Source organism: Vicugna pacos, chromosome 22 (genome assembly GCF_048564905.1).
Source record: "Vicugna pacos chromosome 22, VicPac4, whole genome shotgun sequence".
Taxonomy (NCBI): domain Eukaryota; kingdom Metazoa; phylum Chordata; class Mammalia; order Artiodactyla; family Camelidae; genus Vicugna; species Vicugna pacos.
In genome coordinates this window covers 1207332-1227264 of record NC_133008.1, presented here as the reverse complement: position 1 = coordinate 1227264, position 19933 = coordinate 1207332, and the positions used below count along the sequence as shown (strand labels likewise).

The 19933-nt window shown below is 51.9% G+C and overlaps 1 protein-coding gene across 1 annotated transcript in view; it reads right to left on the bottom strand.

Moving 5' to 3' along the window:
- Nucleotides 1–812: 812 nt before the first annotated feature.
- The window catches only part of LOC140688317 (uncharacterized), a 141632-nt gene continuing 122511 nt past the window's right edge, over nt 813–19933 (bottom strand). The window contains exons 21-33 of the mRNA XM_072946941.1: nt 15565–15685; nt 15101–15299; nt 12799–12973; nt 12599–12680; nt 9279–9365; nt 8874–8944; nt 7603–7690; nt 5744–5872; nt 5268–5400; nt 4827–4880; nt 4356–4552; nt 2478–2587; nt 813–1082 (exon numbers count right to left, since the gene is read on the bottom strand). The gene's annotated coding sequence lies outside the window, so the exon portion shown is untranslated. The remainder of the gene's footprint in view (nt 1083–2477; nt 2588–4355; nt 4553–4826; nt 4881–5267; nt 5401–5743; nt 5873–7602; nt 7691–8873; nt 8945–9278; nt 9366–12598; nt 12681–12798; nt 12974–15100; nt 15300–15564; nt 15686–19933) is intronic.

Below are 19933 nucleotides of genomic sequence, written 5' to 3'. Positions count from 1 at the left end.
TGTCATTAGGTTTGAGCAGGGGTGGGTGGAGGATCTCAGAAGAGTTGTTTCAGCACACCAATAGAATTCTTGGCCACCGTGACCACGAAAGACAAGTCCCCTGCCATCCCGGTAGGCACTTGGGCTCCTGACAAAAGCTGGGCTCAGTAAAGGGTTGAGTAGAGGGCACAGACCTGAGGGATGCCCCAGCAATAGGCAGGAGGTAGGGCCTGGTTTATACTGCTCTGGGTGTATCCCAGACTCACCCGAATACGAAATCAGAAATTTGCAAAACAGCAGAGCTGGGGTGGATCATCTACTCCAGACTCCTCACCTTACAGTTAAAAGGGTGGCAACCCTGACAGGCAAAGCAACGTGCTAAAGGCAGAGCGTGGAAGTGGCAGTGCCAGATGAAACGCAGCGTGCAACCCCCGTTCAAGGCCGCTGACTCTGACGACGGGGCCAAGGTTTCCAATGAGGAGAATAAGACAGTGTAAATACTTTGTTCCCCCTAAAACCCCAAATGTTTTTTAAAGGCACAAAAACTCACCTTAACTAGATCTCTTCTGAGGGGGCTCTCTTCTGCTTCTTCGTCTTTCTGTCTCCATTTCCCTCTCTCAGACACAAACACATTCAGTTTTGTGAAAGGGGACTTCCTTCCATACAAAGACAGACTTCACATCTTCAGAAAGATACCTGAGAAAGCACGTTTCTCAATTCAAGTCTTTGTGGGAGTTCTGGGCAACTGGCTTATTTTCTAGAACAATCGGTAGTTACAAAATCAGGAAATCATCTTCCACAAAGGCAGAGTTCTGGTCCGTGTTGATAAAGTTGGGGATGTCACATTTCATGAGTCTGTTCGGCTCCTCCTCTGGCCACCTGCTGCATCTGATGGCTTCCTGGAGCCGAATAACACTGTAAAGGGCTATGGTAGGGATACCAGCTTTGGCCTTGTCCAAGTGGTCCACTTCATTGATGTAGCAGTGAAAGAGGGACCTAGATTCGTCATTGCACTGCCAGAGAACACCTTGGGCAGCAGCGGTCTTCCAAAGTCTGACACAAAGCTGTTGAGTCTAAATCTCTTCTCGGGAGACTCTGCCTTGCTACAAAGAAAACCAAAATAAAATATCGTTCACAGTGTAGCTCGGTGACCTGAAGAATCATAGTTTTTGCCATCTACTGAGAGTAAATCCCTGCACAGAGCATGCTGACATGCACTGGAATCGAAAGACATCACTTCTGAACACATACAATTAAACCCAAGGCAAAAGTCTAAAGTGAGGGCCCATGGACCATCCTAAAAAGACATCGTTCCCTGAGAATCCTCAATATTGGTGCCTCGCACACCAGTGTTTCTCCGTGGGACACTCAGATCTCTTCATCAGGATTCGTTAAAGTGCTTCTTAAAATGCAGAATTCTGGGGTGCACACCCTCAGAGTCTCCAGAGGTAGCGACTGGTAGTCTGTATTTTCATAGCCACCAGGATAACTAAACATGCTCAGGTTTAGCACCGCAGTCTACATCGGGTCACCTGAGCATCGACAATTCTGTCTCACGGGATGGGGGGTGCCATGTGTGTCAGGGTGCTGTCCTACCCATGTGTCTCCCCTGATTCTCAGAACTGACAGTGCTGCCCCATTGGGCACGAAATACCACCGTTTCACAATGCATACGCAGGGCGCCCGACTGAAAAACAATCAGTGATAGGAGAGGGGACAAAACTCAGCTTCCTGTTACCTTGTTTCACTTACTGTGGGACGAGTGATCAATTCAAGGGTAATAAATCAGTGAATGAGTGAATAACATGACTCGCGTTAGTCCCACGAGTGCCTGGAAGAGCAAGCCTGGGCACATTGAGAACCATAACAGCCCATCTACTTAAATGTCATCCTCCACAGATCTATGTAAAGGTTACTTCCACCCAGGCAGTGACTCCAGAAGGGCAAGAATCATGTATGAACACACTCTCAAATCCAGAACAGAACCTGACAACAATTAGGCTCTGGAGTCTGTGTTTAGCGAGTGTGGAATCTCAGTGATTCCAGCTCTTACACCTTGCCTTCCCATCCCACCACACACGATATGGCCCTTATGTCCAGTTCTCCCGGGGCTGGGGCCACGGAACCCATTTATAGGACTGGAAGAATCTGATCATTTAAACCATCCCCCAGATTATCATCAAGAGTCACCTGCATTTCAGGGATCAGTAATCCCAGAAGCTTTGCAGTTCAGGCAGCTGAGGGATTTTTATATCAGCTCTGTCTTCTACTGTGACTGCCTGGGTGACATCAGACAAGGAATTCTGAAAAGCCTGAACTTTTCCTTTCAGGAATAATCTAATTAACAAATCTCGTTGACCACTCAACAAATGTGATGTGAAGATCAATAATTTACACAGGAGTACAACATTCACTAGGTCGTGGATTTAGAATCAGAGGAAAATCATTTTAGAAAGATTGACAGAATGTAGCTTTAATGCGAATTTAAGTATTCTTACCTTTCAGTAAATCATCTTCCCCTACTTATCACTTCACCCAAGTTTAAAAGATGTCTGAGAACAGGGATGAGTGTGTCAGCAATCTGAGACCCAATAACCTAAAATGTCACCTAGGAAAAAGAGGGGAGTAACACATTTTTAAAAAGCATGGTGAGGATGGCGGGGCCATCCCCAACCCCAGACTAAGAAGCTCTGAGTAATAGCTTTCCTGCCTGCCTGGGGCATCAGCTGATGTGAAAATCCACCCAGAAACCTCACTGTCCAGCAGCTCTTCCATAACACAGGCTACACTTTCTCAGAATTAAGAATTGCGTCCAGTAACCACTTCGCTGAAGAATAAAGACAAAGGAGAACAAGAGAGTTCTGCCCCTCCCAAGGGAGAGCCCAGACCTCGGGCTGCATGCACTGCGCCCACCTCCCTGGAGAAGAATAAACTGGAGAAGGGCGTTCTGCGAAACTGCGGCAGCAAAGGTTGAGATGGGAACAAATTGACCAGCTGGCCAGGGACAGCCCCCTCCGTCGCTGCCTTGGCGGCTGCCTCAGCCCTCTCAGCCCATCCTGCCCACCTCCGGTGGCTAAGCTGTCAGAGAAATTGCTTTGCGACCTGGAGCAACAGAGGCTGCCCTCAGGCCAATCTGCGGAAAAGATGGGAGCTAAACCCCCAGCTCCCGAGCGGCAGGCTCCATACCCCCGCCAACACCCCGACGCCCCCGCACCCTACCGCAACCCCGGGGAAATATGACCCGAAGAAGTGTGACCTGGGAACGAGGGGCAGCAGAGGCCGCCCCCACGTCAGGCCTGCAGAGAGATTGGAGCTTATCCTCCAGCTCTCCAGGGGCAGCCCCTGTCCTCTCCACCTCCTGATCTCACCGCGCCCACCTTCCAGGAGCAATCAGACCAGGTGTGGGGTGTCAGGCGAATCTTGCGCCAGAGAGGACGTCCCCAGGCCAGGTCAGGGGAGAGGAGAAGAAGTGGCCCCATTAGGCGGGGCAGCCGGCCGTCGCAACTGCCTCTGCCCCTCGACCACATCGGGCCCGTCTCCCAGGAGCAAGCTGACCTGGAGACGGGCATCCGGCTTCTTGGGCAGCAGAGGACGCCCCCAGGATTGGTCACGGGGAAGAGGAGAGCAAATTGACAGGCTCCGCGCTGCAGGTCTTCTACCCCCGCCATCGCCACCCCCGCACCTTAAAGGCACCGCCCAGGGCGCCCCTCCCCCAGCAGGCTGAGTGGGACAGGTGCGTCTGGTGACCTGGGGCAGGAGAGGCCACTCCCACACCAGGACATCGGGGAGACGGGAGCCAATCCACCAGCTCCCCAAGGCAGCCCCTACCCCCGCAGCAGCCACCACTCTTGCCCATGACCTCACAGTGGCCTCCTCTAGGGAGCAGGCTGACCTGGAGATGGACGTCCGACGAACTTGGGACAACAGGGACCGCCCCCAGGGCAAACCATGGGGGGAAGTGGGAGCAAATGGACAAGTTCCATGGGAAAACCTGCCGCTGCTGCCACCACCCCCAAAGTACCAAGTCCAACTCCCGGGGTCAGGCCGACTAGGATACACGCGTCTCATAACACAGGGCAACAGCGACCGCCCCCAGGACAAGACGCGGGGAAGATGGGAGCAAATGGTCCGCTCCCCCGCTGCAGGCCCCCGACCACCGCCACCCCTGCACCCTGACTACCCTGCCTCCCGCCCCCAGCAGGCAAAGTGGGACAGGGGTGTCCCGGGACCTGGAGCAGCAGAGGCCGCCTTCAGGCCACGCGGTGCAGACATGGAGCTAATCCACAATCTCCTCCGGGGCAGCCTCCCTATGCCTGCAGCCACCACCTTACCAGCCCCCTGACCGCACCGCACCCATCTCCCAGGAGCAAGCTCACCTGGAGTCGGACCTCAGGCAAATCTCCGGCGGCAGACGTCGCCCCCAAGCCAGGCCGTGGGGGAGAGAAGAAATGGAGCAACTCCCTGGAACACATCCCCTGCCCCTGCCGCCTCCGCCGCCGCCTCCCAGGAGCAAGTTCATCTGGAGACCCGCGTCCCGCCTCTAGGGCAGCAGAAGCCGCCCCTGGCTCCGCCTCTGGGGAGAGCGGAGCGAATTGATCGGCTCCCCCGCGGCAGCCTCCCTCCCACCGTGGGTCCCGCACCTTAACGGCCCCGCCCCCACTCCGCACTCAGCAAGCTGAGTGGGACAGGAGTGTCCGGCGACCTGGGGAAGAAGAGGCCGCTCCCAGGCCCAGCAGCCGGGACAAGGCAGCTATTCCACCCGTTCACCAGGGGTAGACACGCTCCGCCCCTCTGCCGCTGCCACCGCCCTCTGACCTAACCGCCCCACCTCCCAGGAGCAAGCTTACCTGGAGTGCAACATCTGGCGAATCTCCGGCGGCCAAGCCCCACCCCAGGCCAGGCTGCAGGGAAGAGAAGAAATCGATCGGCTTGCCCGGGCAGCCTCCCAACCGCCACCGCCGCCGCCGCCGCCCAAAAGCATTGCAATAGCCTACCGGGGTCAGGCTGACTGCAAGGATGTGCACTTGCCTTCTTATCCTGGCCAGGTCCCTGAGCACCTCCCTGCATCCCTACACTCCCTGCACCTCTGCACCCCTGCTACTCTCTGCAATTCTGCATCCCTCCACCCCCACATCCCCTGAAATGCCTGCGCCCTCCACAGCCCCTGCACCCCTGTCACCAGTTACACTTTTGCGCTGCTTACACTCCTGCACCCCTGCATGTCCCACACACCACCTCTTGGGCCTTTGGCAGAGTCTCTGCTGTTAGACCAATGCACAGTGACTCACTCTTTGCCAGTATATGATGCATCAGTGGACGTCAGGGGTTGCCTGCAGGAAGGTACATGTTCCCGGTCACTAGCCTGGGCCACTAGGGTGATCTCTGTGAGGTCACCCAGGACGGGTTCAGAGATGCTGTTCTCTGGGAAGAGAGGAGTTGAAACCGGTCTTGAGGGCAGAGCTGTGCTCACCAGGCCGTCCACGCTTCATGTTTTACACAGGGCTTCAGAGAAGTGAAATGGATCCGGCCAAGTAAGACCGGCCTGCTGTGAGCCCACCTCAGTCCTGGGCTCTGAGTCAGACCGACTGGCTCCCTCAATCAGGGCCCAGTTTGGGCACCTGAATGGTCCCTTTGAGGCATCCCAACAGTTCTCAGGATGAAGTCTGGCTGCTTCCACCCCATGGCCCTCCCTCCTACTGTGCTGGCCTCAGGAAGGTTCCTTATATGGGGAAGAAGGCAGCCCACACCCTACCCCACCCCTCACCTTTCTCTAACCCAGGCTGGTGCTCTCTCTGCCCCTCAGAGTCTGGGAAGCCATCCCTCTTCAGTTATGTCCCTTCTGAGATGGACTTGCTTCCACTCAATTCTAGGCGAGGATGCACCATGGAATGCACTGGGTAAGAGAACCAAAATAAATAATTTCTTCTGTGAGGTTGTCTGTTTATCTACTGGGGCTGGGCTGTGTGTAGTTTGCTACAGCTATTGGTGTGAGAGGCTAAAACAGCCTGTGTGTCCTTGTTTTCATCTCCCCGCTGTCTTTGGGTTTTCCCTAGACACTCCTGAGACATTTACTTCTGTTAGTATTATTCCTGTTATTACACACGGGCCCTACTGACATGGAGGTAAGGTGTTGGGGGAGCGGGACAGAGCAGGGCATCTGCAGTCCTGTGATTAGTTCTCATTGAGCCTGTGCCCTGAGCTGTGACCTCCACAAGTGTGTCTCTTTCCCCCCACCCCAATTTGGGTGACACAGAAGGGATTTCCCTTCTCCCAGGTTGGTTAGGCTCTGGTAAAATAATTTCTCATTAAAAAAACAAACAAAAAACAACTTCCCCCAATGAAACAGAATGTTCTGGGTGTATTTCAATACAGTTATTTTCTCCTCTCCAGGCAGGAAGCATGAGGAGTTATCCTCTGACCTTCATTCTGAGAACAGGACACGGTCCTGGATGTAAAATACATGAAAAAGAGCATGGGGCCCCTCTGACTGGCCCCCTGGAGTTGTCACACTCTGATTTCCCCACACTGAGCCTCCTGCTGGCCTCAGGGACCTGTTAAATCTGCCTGCCCCCGGGGTTCTTACAAAAGCAGGTTCTGCCTTGGGAGCTGTGACTCTCCAAGCCTGCCCGCTGTTCCCTTTGCAACCTCTCTGGGTTGGAAGCAGCTTTCCCCCTCAGTCTTCTGGGATCTAAGAAGAGCAGTGGGTTTGCAGCTCCCTCAGATTTAGTGTTATTTTCAGGACAGGAGGAAGAACTTCTGAGCTCCACACGAGCTGGACCAGAGGCTGGAATCCTCCCTTCCTCTGCCACCGTGCAATCAGTGGCTGTGGTTCTAGCCGAGTTTCTGAAGATGTGGACTTAAACACACATATCCCAGCCCTCACAGGAGCACACAGTCCCATAAATCCCCCTAGTTTCCACTGGTAACTATGGAGCCGATGGGGACACGGGTTTCGGGACCACAGAGGCCTGACTGCACGACTTGCTCCGTGGCCTATTTACGTGGTTGCTCCGGGCCTTGTCTGAAGTGGCTTGTTTACCACACCTGGTACGTGGGAAACACAAAATAAGTACTAGAACCTTCACTTTTTCTCCCTCCAGGGCCTTCAAACGTAGAAAGTAATAAGTGAACTCAGACAGCCTAGTCACCACAATGAGGTCCGTCCAGCCCGGCTCTCCTGAGTGATGGGCACTGACTTGCACCTTAACTCGGAACAGTAGGGGAACTGCCTTCCTCTAACTGGGCCTCTCCCCACACCAGGCACGCCCGCAGCTCAGACGGGGCCAGCTCCCCAACTGAGGTGTGTGCTGGTGGCTTCAGTGTGACCTGGCCCTGCCGGGACATGAACCTGCAGTGAGTGAGGTGGAGGGTCGGGTGGAGGGGGGTCCCTTCTGGGGTGGCAGGGGGCCCGGTAGCACCCCTCCCAGCCTGGTGCCTGGGGCTCCCTAACACCTCCTACAGCTCCTGGGTTGGCTCCGGTCCTGGCCACTCCACACACCCTCCCAGTATCTTTTCATTATGTCCCTTTTCTGCTTTTATCAGCGAGAAGTGGCTTCTGTTGCTTGTTCAGTGAAACAGTACATCGGGAAACCAGACTACTTCTAACATCAGTAAAATACCAACCTCGGTCAGCTCGCCGGGCAGACCGTGCAGCACAAAGGCCTGAACAGGGCTGTGCGAACGGCTTACGTGAAGGGTCCTCAGCATCTGTCTTCAGAGATACAGAAGCTGATGGTTCAGGTAAAACCTCAGGGTGGGATTGAGGAATCCAAAGCTGGTTGGTTTCAAAGGCTAATTGGTCAGACCAGACCCCTGAGCTGTGGTCAGAAGCCTGGCTCACCGTCACGCAGACTCAGCGCCCTAAGTGCCGGGTGGGGCCGGTGCTGTTCCCTTTGTAGGCTCTCGTTGGGGATTCAGTGTAGCCCCTTAAATACAGCAGAAATTCCAGCCCCATTAGCCCCCAACCTGAGTGTTCCATGACACAAATCCCGGGAGTGTTTAATTTTCATCTTTGTTTAGGAGGATGAAGGTGGTTCAAGAGAAGACATAAATTCACACTTAGTGACACAAGGTCACAGCCAGTACTTCCTCCACGGAGAGCTATGTGCTCCCACAGTGGTGGCTGGGGGCTCGGCAGAGACCCTCTGCTGGTCCCAGAAGGACTCGCTCCTCTGGCCACAACTCATGGGTTGGACAGCAGATCCAGAGGGTGACAGAGCATCTTTCCTGGGAATTTGGAACTGACACATAGAAATCAAGTTCACTCATCTGGAGTTTGGCGGAGGGGAGGGGCGGTGGTTGGAAATCAAATGAAACCAGAGCATGAGAGACACTTAGAAGTGAAAGAGCGAGAGACAGAGAGACTGAGCTTGTGAGAGCAAATAGTCAGAAAGAAGGCAAACAATCAGGGGACAGAGGAATTCCAGCTCCTGACTGTCTAGTCTGTCCCAGCCCATCAATGACCCCGTGAGATGTTTAATAACATTCCAGTTTTGCAGATTAGGAAACAGGCTGAAAGAGGTGGGGGCTGGGTTTGGGTGCACAGTTAATTCAATTGCCACTGGACCCCACACTTCCCATTGCCTGAAGGCACCCTAATCCTCACTGGGACCCCTGTAGTCCCCTGACAGCCCAGCACCCTGATCAAAGGGACCCTGCGGGAGTGGGAACCCCTCTTGAGTGTGGAGAGTTCCCTGCCCCGAGATGCCATGCATCAGCAAGCTCCCGCTCACCCCAGGTTAACATCAGCCCAGCTGTACAGTCTCCCAACCCGCTTCCCTCCCTGCCAGGCACCCCCAACCTTATCACCGAGTGTACTGCAGGAATTCAGGCACAGGGATGCCCAAATCAACACGAGCCCACCGGCTATAGAAACAGCAGACTCCCAGCCCCACCTGGGTTGCGAGGGGACAGAAGGTGTCCTCAACTTTCATGTGTCTAAAACAATCTTCTTCAGCTGGAGGTTCTAGAGAAAAATAAAAGGTCCAAAACATAGTTCAGTGAGGAATTCCTCCAAGGACCTGACTCCAGTGTCTACAACCATGTGTACCTACCCCCGGAATTGGGGTGAAGGTGGATTATTGATCAGCACAACCCCTGGTGGCCCAGCTCCTTGGCTTGGCTGCCCAGAGGGGGCTGGGGGAATGGGTAAGGCCAGGGCACTCAGGAAAAGCACAGAGGACCTGACCTCTCCCTTCTGCACTCGTAAACCCTTCCCCAAATCTCAAGGCATTGGACAGAGATCCGCCACAATAATGAGATGCTCCCATCTCTTCACTCACTCCTGTCGGTTCACTTACATGCTGAGCATCCACTGGGTCCCAGGACAAGACACATAGAATGGCTGATGGGACAGGCTTGGTCCTTCCCCCTGGAACCTGTTCAATCTGATCAAAGAATGATCACTCATAAAGAGTTTCTCAAAATTATACAGAGACCAAAGACCAACTGCAGAGTGAACCAAATTTAAAAATATATATGAAGATCCCCCAGTCTCCCCGCCTAAGGTTAACAGCATAAAGCAAAAAATTCTTGCCTTTAATCACCAGGGAAGTTGTCACCCCCTCTCAGGTGGAAAGGAGAGTTATTCTTTGAGCACGTCACAGAAGTGCTCCATCGGATTGGACCAGGGCATCTACATTCATTCAGCAAATGTGTATAAGCTCCTACTACATACGGGAATCTCCTAACTAGACCGTTCCCAAGGCTCTCGGGCTTTATCAGTCAACAAAATAGACATGACTCCCCATAATGGGGGCTCAGAATTTTAGCAGAGGAAACAGGCAGCATGTTGGGGTAGCAAGAGTTTGGATAAATTTTTAAAAAAGAGTGATATGAGCAAACTCGGGTGATGGCGGTGGGGTGGGAGGCAGGCAGGAGAGAATAAGGCAATCCTGGCAGATCTCACGGAGTAATGAACTTGAAGCAGAATAGATCCGGAGGAAGAAGGAAGAGCCGGAGCCAGAGGCCCCCAGAGTGAGGGGGAGAGTGTGGGCAGAGAGGCAGAGCACACCGGGTCCTGAGGCCTTTGTGATGACTTTGGCTCCTAATGACATGGTGACCCGTTTAGTGAGTTTTGAGGGGAGGGGTGATGTAGTCCAACTTATGCTTTTGTGTTTGTGTTTTTTGGGGGGAAGTAATTTATTTATTTTAATGAATGTGCTGGTGATTGAACCCAGGATCTCAAGCATGCTAAGCATGCGCCCTACCACTGAGCAACACCCACCACCCCCAATGTATGTTTTTACAGGCTCCCTCTGACTCTGTGTGGATGAGAGATTGTAGGAAAGCAAAGATGGAAACAGAAGGCTATTGGTATCCAGGAAAGGCTGAAGGTGGCTCTTAGGAGGGCGGGGAGCAGAGAGCAGGTATTTAATTAAGACAGAATATCCAGAATTTTCTAACAAGCTGGATTTGCTGTCTGTGAGTGTAAAAGAAAGAGAGAGAAAGGACATGGTTCCAACATCTGGGCCTGGACAATGGGAGGGATGTCCTCTCCGGATGGGAAAGGGGATGGGAAAAGGTGGGGCTGAGCAGGTGGAAAGGGGCTGGTATCAGCTCAGTTCTTCAATGTCATGGTTAAGGGGTGTGTTACATATTGCCACAGAAGTGCCTAATAGGTAGAGGAATCTGTTTTCTTTTTCTTTTTAACATTTAAAAAATATAATTAAACATATTAATTGTATCATGTGAATGATTTGGGAATTTTGTTTCATGCCAAGTTATATGTTATATATAGCCAAATGGAGCATATATCAAAAAGGGGAGAAATGAGGGCTTTCACATAAACTGACTGTCCGTAACGTAGGTAAAATTTCAATAAAACCAGTCTTCAGGGCAAAAACCTCATCTCGGTGTTACATAAAAATAAATGAAAAACGACTATGTTGATGTACCATTATTTCATGTTACATAATAGCCCCAAACTAACAGTGTTTAACTATGAGGCTTGTAGAAATACTATTCACTTTATTCACATAAATACAGAAGTGCAGAAATGTTCTAAGGTAGAATTAACATCTTAGTGGAAATAATACATATTTGAGCATTTTACATGATATATATGTACTGATTCAAAATTTGGAAAAGTAATTTCATAGTAGAACATATGTATGAATGTGAAAGCAAGATGAATGAAAGGAAAAGAATGTGATGTGAGTCTCAGGGATAAAGGCTCAGATGGAAAGGGGAAATCAGGGAATTTTGGAGAAATCGAGAAATTGATGGCATGCCAATTTCCAAGGCTGGGTTGCTTCCACCAAAGGAATAGCAGAGAGAGAGAGGAGAGGCCCAGGAACCCACCCTGGGGAACACCCACAGTATATGTTTGGAAAAAACAGGAGACATTGGCAAAGGACCAGCCAGCAGGCCAAAATCAGAAACAGACAGAGAGATGGGCTGGGGGTTGAGTGAAGCAGGAACACGGGGTAGGAGGGATGGAAGAGCTGGGTCAAATGCTGCCGAGGGGCCAAGCATGATGAGGAGTCAAAATTGACCACTATATTTAGCAACATGGGGTCACTGATGGCCTTGACAGGGCAGTTTCCATAGAGCGAGGGATCAGGCGAAAAGCCAGAATGGGTGTAAAAGGGGATGGCTCAAGAGAAGATGCAGACAGTGAGTTTAAACAGCTCCTTAAAGATTTGCTGCAAAGACACAGGGTGGCAATTGGTGGGGGTGAATTAGGGTCAAGGAGTGCTGTTGGTTTAAGAGGATGGACGTTTATATACTGATGGTGCCAACTAGCAGGAGAACAAAATAGATGAGGCAGTGAAAGAGAGGATGGTTTTGGGAGTGACAACCCAGAGAAGATGGGAGGGATGGGGCCTCGGGGACTTTTGGAGGAACTGGCTTTCGATGCCACTTTTAATAAGCAGTGGGGCACCGAGAGTGAGGTCACAGACATCAGAAGGCGAGCGGATGTGCTGGGAGTTGCTTGTGAAATTTCTCTTCTGTTGGCTTGTTTGCTTGTTCAAAGTAGAAAACTAACCTTACCAGCTGAGGAACAAGGAGGAAGAAAGAGTTACTGGAGCCATGAGCAGAAGATAAGAAAGAGCCTTCCAGGGAGAATGGGACAGTAAAAAGGGCAGGGGGAGGCGGGGGAGTGCGCTCCCAGAAAGTTACATTTTCTCTTTGACGTCCCCAAATGTGTGATGTGTTATTACCCTTCCTGCTGTCTACAAAATAAAAATTAATTATGGTTCAGAGGAAATGCTATTTCATTCTAAGAGGCTGCCTGTTTCTCAGGAATGGTCATCTTAAACTGCAAATATTACAAACAATGTTGAAAAGATGAACCTGTGTACCTAAAATCCCCTATTTTCTATTAATCTGTTTACTACTTAGTTCCCCTATCAATAACACATAACAAATACTGCCATGATGGAGGTACATCGATGCTTAAAAGGAAATGAGATCTGTATCCTTTTGCTAAATTCCATGGCTTCCTTAATATGCAGTTCCACTTGGAATTTAGGAATGTCTGGTATAAGAAGTGAGAAACAGTTTGAGAAAATCCCGACTCAGAATTATACATCACAACCACATCTCACAAGTATTTACAGCCGTAAAAAAGTTTAAAAGCAAAACTCCGTAACTACTCTTAAAGACCTTTGCAAACCTGGGCCTGCCAAGATGTTTCCAAACTGGAAAGGAACTCCAATCTCTTGCCTGGTACCGGACCAGAGGCTGGCCAGCCTTTTCTGTAAAAGCGAGAGAGTAAATATTTTCAGTTTTGCAGATCATTTTGTTGTAACCATGCAGGTAGGCAATAAGAAAGCTAAGAGCACTGGGAGATAGGAAACAAACAGGCATGCCCACACTCTCCCTTCCACTCAGGGCAGCTTCTCTGTGGTGGGGAGCTTTGCCACAATCACTTGCTTCTTTTTTCCATTGGTTTCTTTGTTTCCACCTTACTGCTCGAGCTCAGAACTTCAGGTGGGCCTGGTCCTTCAGCATCCATGCAGAGAAGGCTGAGCGGGGTTGGGAACCCCACCTGATGGAGAAGAGAGATTACTGGGAGGGACATTGTGGAGGCCACCATGACACGAGACAATCACACCTTCCGGGGTGAAAGGGAACGAAGACAAGGGAAGGACACAGTAGTGGGACCCCTAGGTCGCCTGCCAGGCTTGTTCTCCCTCCACGGCAACCATGGGGGCCTGGGGGGTGTTGGGCTTCAGCTACGGTGATTAGGATGAAGGGACTCAACATAAAGGACCCTCCAACTCCTCACTAGGTTCCAAACGCAGCCCCTCTAATTCCACCCTCTGAGTTTCTGGAACTCTGCTGGAAGAATACATGAGCAGGCCAGAACCAGAGCCCAAGCCAAACATGACAGGGGCTCGTGGGGCTGTAACCCCATGCTCAGTGGTCGGGGACTCCTTGCAAATCTGCAGAAATCCCTGTTGCACCTAATTCCTGGGAGAAACCCCAGATCTCCTCCTGCTCTGTCTGTTCTTCTCTTGAGGCTATTGTCCTGGAGGGATGCTGAGTCCTTGAACCTGGTCCTCCAAACGTACATAAGCAGCCTGTTCAATAAAACAAATTATGCACTTTTTCACATTTGCCAGTTTTTTGATTCCAGAAAGGTTGTGGGACTCATTCTCACAGTCTCCTGTGCCCCCACCACATGGTGGCCCTCTGCTCATGTAAACACGATTTCCCACAACTGCACCCTGCCTCCCAGCTTGTCAGAGGGGAGTGTCCCACAAAGACACAGGTGTTTGTGAGGATCCTGTCCCCCAGCAGAAAGCCTGCTCCTGGAGCCACGGACAGGGATCTGGCCTCCTAAGCCGCTCAGCTCTAATTCAAAGCCTAAAGTGGGGGCCCCGAACATTGCTGAATGACTTTCTGAATCACCTGGACTGGAGGGGACTGATTTTCTTTCCAGGAATGGAGGTAGCGCAGCCTCCATTTTCAGGGCTGACCTTGACGATGGATCTAGTTCCCCCGACTGCACCGCAGGAAGGAGTGGCCCTTCCATCCCACAGGTTGGAGACCCAACCCAAGGGAGTACTGAAGCAGTGCATTGCTGCCAGTTCCAGCATCCCTGCAGAGTGGCCTCTGCCCTTGAATGACCCCCTTCCCAGGGCCTTTCTTGCCCGGACACCACCACACCCCAGGCTGTGCCAGAGCTCTGGGGCTCTGCGTGTCCAGGGCACACAGGTGGCACCTGAGCCAGGTGTCCCCTGGGCCTCAAGGGAGAGAGGTCTGCTTCTGCATCAGGGGAAGGTGACCCCACAAGGCTGGCAGGACACTCTCAATATGGACCTCCAGGAGCCCTGGGAGCAGTTTCCCTGCAGGTGTTAAGAGCCATCATTAGGAGGGCAGGCCCCTCTTTGTGCAGACCATCCAGCAGTGCTGGGCCCACGTGCTGACCTCAGAAATCTACATGCCCCCAGGATACCCCAGGCAACCTCACAACTTCGTCACTTGGTGACCTGGGTACCACGAGCCCCTTGGCCATCCCATGAGGGTGGTCCTTGCAGGCATGGTCTCCAGGTTCTCCCGTTGAGAAATCCCCCTGGGTTTCTGTGGTCACAGAGCAGACACCAGAAGATTCTAGTCCTGCAGTGACCCCCATAGCAGTCAGCTCCCCTGTGCATGTCCAGGGACAAATGACAGCAATTTATTGCCAGGTACCGTGATGAACAAGGGGGTGGGATTCCATACTAAGTTCAGGATCCTGGTAACTCACTCTGCACCCCAAAAAGCTTCCATGAGAAATGTGTGTATTGGGATGTCTGTGCCCCTAGAAGAGCTGTTCCTGAGGGTTCCTGGGACCCTCCAGCCCCTCTCAAGGTTCTCAGATCCTGGGTCTAAATTTCTATCTGCCTCTTTTGGTGTACGGCCACCTGTGTCTCGTGGTCATGGGTCACTTTATTGCATGACTTGGCATCTTCTTAGTGCTCGTCCTCCACCCCTGCACTAGACTCCCAAGATGTTCCCACTGACCCTTGGCTCCCTGGGTGGCTCAGGGGGCCCTAAGTCTGCACCCTTCACTCTCCTCCTCTACCCCCACCTCTGGGGCCACCCCTAGGTGGACTTGGAGGTGTTTGTAAATGAGTCTTACACAAGGACATGTCTGGACAAAGCAGGACCCCACCCCCGGAAAACTCACCTGCTCCCTTCTCAGAAGAGGACCCCACAGCCCCACATTGCCTCCCAGGGGTCTACTCAGGACACAGTCCCCCAGTTCTGGGCAAGGTGTCTCCCTGGAATCCTTGCTTCCAGGAAGAGTCTCTCTGTCCTTCTTCAGAGTTTAGAGGTGTTCCCATGTCCCTGACCACCAAGATGCCCAGCACAGTCCCTTCAGTGACCTGGAGAGACAAGTAACTTATGTGGCCACAGGTCTCACAGGACACACCTGCTGGGACCCCAGGCTAAAGGGCTGTCCTTCTGCCTTCTCAGGTGTGGCTCCCGTGGTAAATTTTTGCAGGGGGCCCAAACGGGGAGTGTGGCCCAAAGCAGTTCATGGGGCTCTCTGGGCAGGGAAGACTTGGGCCAGGTGGCCTTGCCTGGTTTCCCTGCTGGGCCACTCTGAAAAGCCCCGCTCCTCTGGCTGTGGCTGGAGGCCCCTCAAACCTCAGGGCGGGGCTCTTTCTCTCAGCCTCCACTGACTCCAAAGCCACGCTGGTGCTGGCGAGGGGAAAGAGCTTTCTTGCCTTCTTTTGGCCAAGTTGCCACAGGTGGATGCTGCGGGGAGCTGGAGAGAGAGGTAGCACTTGCTCAGATGTGAGTGGTTAAGCAATTTGACACCCTGTCAACTAGCCTTAAACATTGGAATGAGGTCTTTCCCGGTAAAGCTGGAAGTTACTTTCAGTAACTTGTCTAAAGATTTCTTTTTTTTTTCCACTAAAAGACTCATAAAACCTCTCCCAGGTCATTCCTGGTATGGACCATTATCCAGGGATCAATCAGGAAATGCAGGAGGAGAGGGGTGGGGGTGGGGGAGAGGGGAGGTTAGATCAGAGCCCACGGAGAGGAGATGCCCCTCCCAGGAGCCTCACACTGGGCAGTGGCTTCTGGCATCCAGCTCTCCTGTTCTCAGGCCCATTCCATCTGTGGGGTTTTCCAAAAACATAATGGTGGAAGGGCCATGGAGGACACCTAGAACTTCCAGAATAGACAGGGGGAGCAGAGTTACCATGCTGGCCCTGGGTTTGGAGACAGACCTGCAGTGGAGACCACAGGCTTCTGAGAAGCCAGTTTCGAAATAAAGGCAGTATGCACTGGAATACCCGGCTCGAGAGAGTGCTTCATCATAGACATGTAATTTACATAGTTCTCACCACTAAATTCTGTGTTCCCAACACGCTACATGAATGACGGCTTCAACACACATTCATTTCTGAGATGTGAAAAAGTGTAGAGCCGCTCTTTCATCCTGCATAATGGGCATGGCTACACTTAAGAACACTTACCAAGATTTCTCAGCAAGAGCCAATTTCGAAATAAAGGCAGTTTGTGCAGGAAAACCCTGTTGGAGTGAGGGCTTCCCCATACACATGTAAGTTATAGAGTTCCCCTCACCATGAAACGCTGTTCCCAACATGCTACATGCATGAAGGCTTCGACACACATTCAGTTCTAAGCTGTTAGCATGTGGAGAGCCGCTCTTTCATTCAGCACAAAAGGCATGGTTACACCCAGGAAGATTTACCCAGATTTCTCAGCTGCTTCCTTCAGCCAGATTCAAAATAAAGGCAGTTTGTGCTGGGAAAGCCTGTTGGAGCGTGTTCAGAGCTGTTTTGGGCTCTGTCCCAGCTGGAGGGTGCAAAGCCCAACCTCCAGAAAGAGGGACCAGGACCCCACCCGCCAGGTGGTGTTGCCTTTGTAGGGGAACAGTGATCTTTGGGTAAGATATATTGCGGCTCTCTCTAAAAACTGCTTTGACTTAAGTTTGCATCCTAGTCACCAGTTCCAGGACAACAGAAAAGGCATACCCTACATCCCTTTGCACTCAACTCTTCCCAAAAGAGCAAATATTTGTCCATGAAAATACCAGCTGCTCTTCTAAGGCCCACTAAATACCCAGCAGTGTGGGCGGTGCACTCTTGATCAGGGACAGGTGGAGAGGGAACAGCGGTCCTCCAGCAGGCTTGGCCTGGTGTGGCAGCTGCGCTGTGGGTGCGTGGTGGGGAGGGAATGCAGGGAATCCTGTTTGAGGGGCCTCTGTGCACGCCTGCATTATAGTCTGAGGTTTCATACAAAGGCTCCAGGCATCCTAACTGGTCAGATACAGCCCCCACCCTTGGGCTGGAACCACCAGGAGATAAGTACCTGTAACAGGGACGGTGCCTGGTGTGGGGAGAGGTCATGGGACACTCCGGGGGCAGGGGCGGTGGTGCTGGGGAAGGCAGGGGATGCAGTGAAGGGTGGAGGGAGCAGGGTCCTTTGCTTGGGGGTGCGAGTTCTTTGGGAGACCACAGGGAATGGCACACATCATCCCCACCCTATACCCCAAATTCCTAGCCCCGCCAACACAGGGGCTGCTCCGCACCCTCTCAACGTGGCTCTCCTGTAAGACCGCACCCAACCAGGCATCTGGCACCCTGCCCTACCTCCCCTCTTGGGACAGATCCCGTCTTCTTGGAAACTGCCTAGCAGCGCGTATTCAAGGCCGGCAGCCGGCCTGGCGGATCTGCACTTCAGGTGCCCTACCTGGCCAGACGTGCCTGCCTGGGCTCAGTCCTCTATCTTGCCCACCGGTAGCCTGGGTCCACTTCCGGTGCAAGCGGAGGCCGCGGAGCCCAGGCTGAGCCCCGCACACAGACAGGTGAGGGTGACCCCGCCCCGCTGCCCCGCCGCCGCGCCCACTGTTGGCAGCATTGCCCCAGCCTCCGGCCGGTGCCACCTGCAGCTGAGGACCTCCGCGCAGCCCCGCCCGCCCCGGCCCCGCCCAGCTGCCCCATAAGCCTCCCCCCACCCCCGTCCTGGCCGCGCCCTTGCTCCCATTGGCTCCGAATGTTCTGCTCTCGCACGTCTAGCCTCGGGAGGACGCAGACGCAAGCGCTAGGGGAGGGCCCCGCGGCGTTGCCATGGATAAAGACGCCGCGCTCCTCGCGGGCTGGCGTGCGCTTCTGGGGCAGGCAGCGGGCTCCGGAAGTGTGCAGCTGCCCGGGGCCATGGCGGTGTTTGCTGCTGGGGATGGCGGCTTGCTTGGCCGGGCCACTAGTTCTGGCCGCGTCAGTCGGCGGCCGACATCCTTTCTGGGGCGGCGTCTCACAGACGGTAAACGTACGGCAGCGCCGTTGGCGGGGCCAGTGGACATGGACCGGGGTGGGATCCGGGTTGGTGTGGCGGCCGGGGAGGGCTGAGGTCATGATGGCAGCCCTTCTTGGTGAAACAATAAAATGAATAGCCATTTTCACAAGACCTCTGAGTAAATCTACTAGGGAACTTCATCCTGGACTGAGGAAGAGGACTGGGGAGGAGGGGGCATTCAGGGGCACAGAGAACCATGGGCCACCTGTCCCACGATGGACTTTAGACTCACCCTCACCCTTCAGGAACTACTAAATACACACAGACAGAGTGCTATGGACAAGATTTTTTTTTTAAACAAATCCCTGAATCCCTAGCAGGTCTTGTTTCTACCCATACACAAATGGCTTATGTGCATAATGTTTCACAAAAGCCTTAAAATATTATCACCCCAACTTGACACATCAAGAAACTGAGGTAGAGAAGTTTATCACATTCTACAAGATTAGAGAGAGGCCACGTCAGACACCTAATTAAATCCAAGCCCCTGCTCCAGTGCTCACACTAGAAAGTGTGACATACTGCCCCTTTCCTGCCCTCTCCCTGCAATCAATCTCTGAAGAGTCTTTTCTGTGTCACCTGGAATCACAATCACATTCATTTTCCACAAAGAGCTATGTCACTCCTTGGAGGACTTTTCAAAATCTAAAGGGTTGGTTTGAGAGGAGAGATTTGCATTTTCTGTTTCTCAAAGGAAACATGGCTTTAAAAGAAACTGAAAAGTAGTTATCTAGTCTAAGCCCTCATTGTGCAGAGAAAAAACCGGAGGCTCAGAAGAGATGAGGAAAGGGCCTTATTAACAAATATTGCCTCAGTGCAGCACCAAGCCAGCCCTGGGCACTTCTGGGGGAGGATCTGGAAGGCCCAGGAGAATGAGTGTTAGAAAACAGAAAGAGAAGAAGCATACAAGGCCCCGTCTCTTCACCACCATAACATGAATTTCCACCAAATTACCCAGAATGGGTGCAGCCAATATTAAGTTTGTCAAAAGAGGTTATAGAATTCTCAACCATAGTGGAAATTCCAACATCTACTGTGCTTTTTTCCCAGTTCAAGCATCAATTCAGTGGGCACTCTGTACCAGGGACTACACGAGGCCTGGGGTTCTCCCAAATACAGATCTCTATTACCACGTGTGCAAACCACATTAAGGCCACCAGAAGAAAAGCGCCCACAGATAAGATGGAATTACTGAAACTGAAAGCAGCAAAAGAGCATATATTACTAGGAAAAACGGTGCTCCTAGTAATGGACACATGGACATAGAATGCAAACTGTGTTTAGCAGGCAGGAAAGGGGGGATTAACAGATACAAATTAGTAAATATAAAATAAATGACAAGGACCTGCTATATAACACAGGGAACTATATTCAATTTCTTGTAGTGATTTATACTAAAAACAATCTAAAACATATATATAAACATATGTATATGTTTATAACTGAATCTCTGCTGCACACTTGAAAATAACATTGTAAATTGACTACACTTAAATAAAAAATAATTTTAAAAAATAAGTAAAAATAAATGCAACGCCATTAAGAAAAAATAAAAGAACTCTCTAATCCCCTTAACTGTAGGTGGTCGAGAAATCTAGCTGCAAACACCAAGTCCACTGGATCACTCCAGCACTGGCTGTCACTCTTTCTGACCATCAGAGAGTCACTTGCTTCACTGAGGTTACTT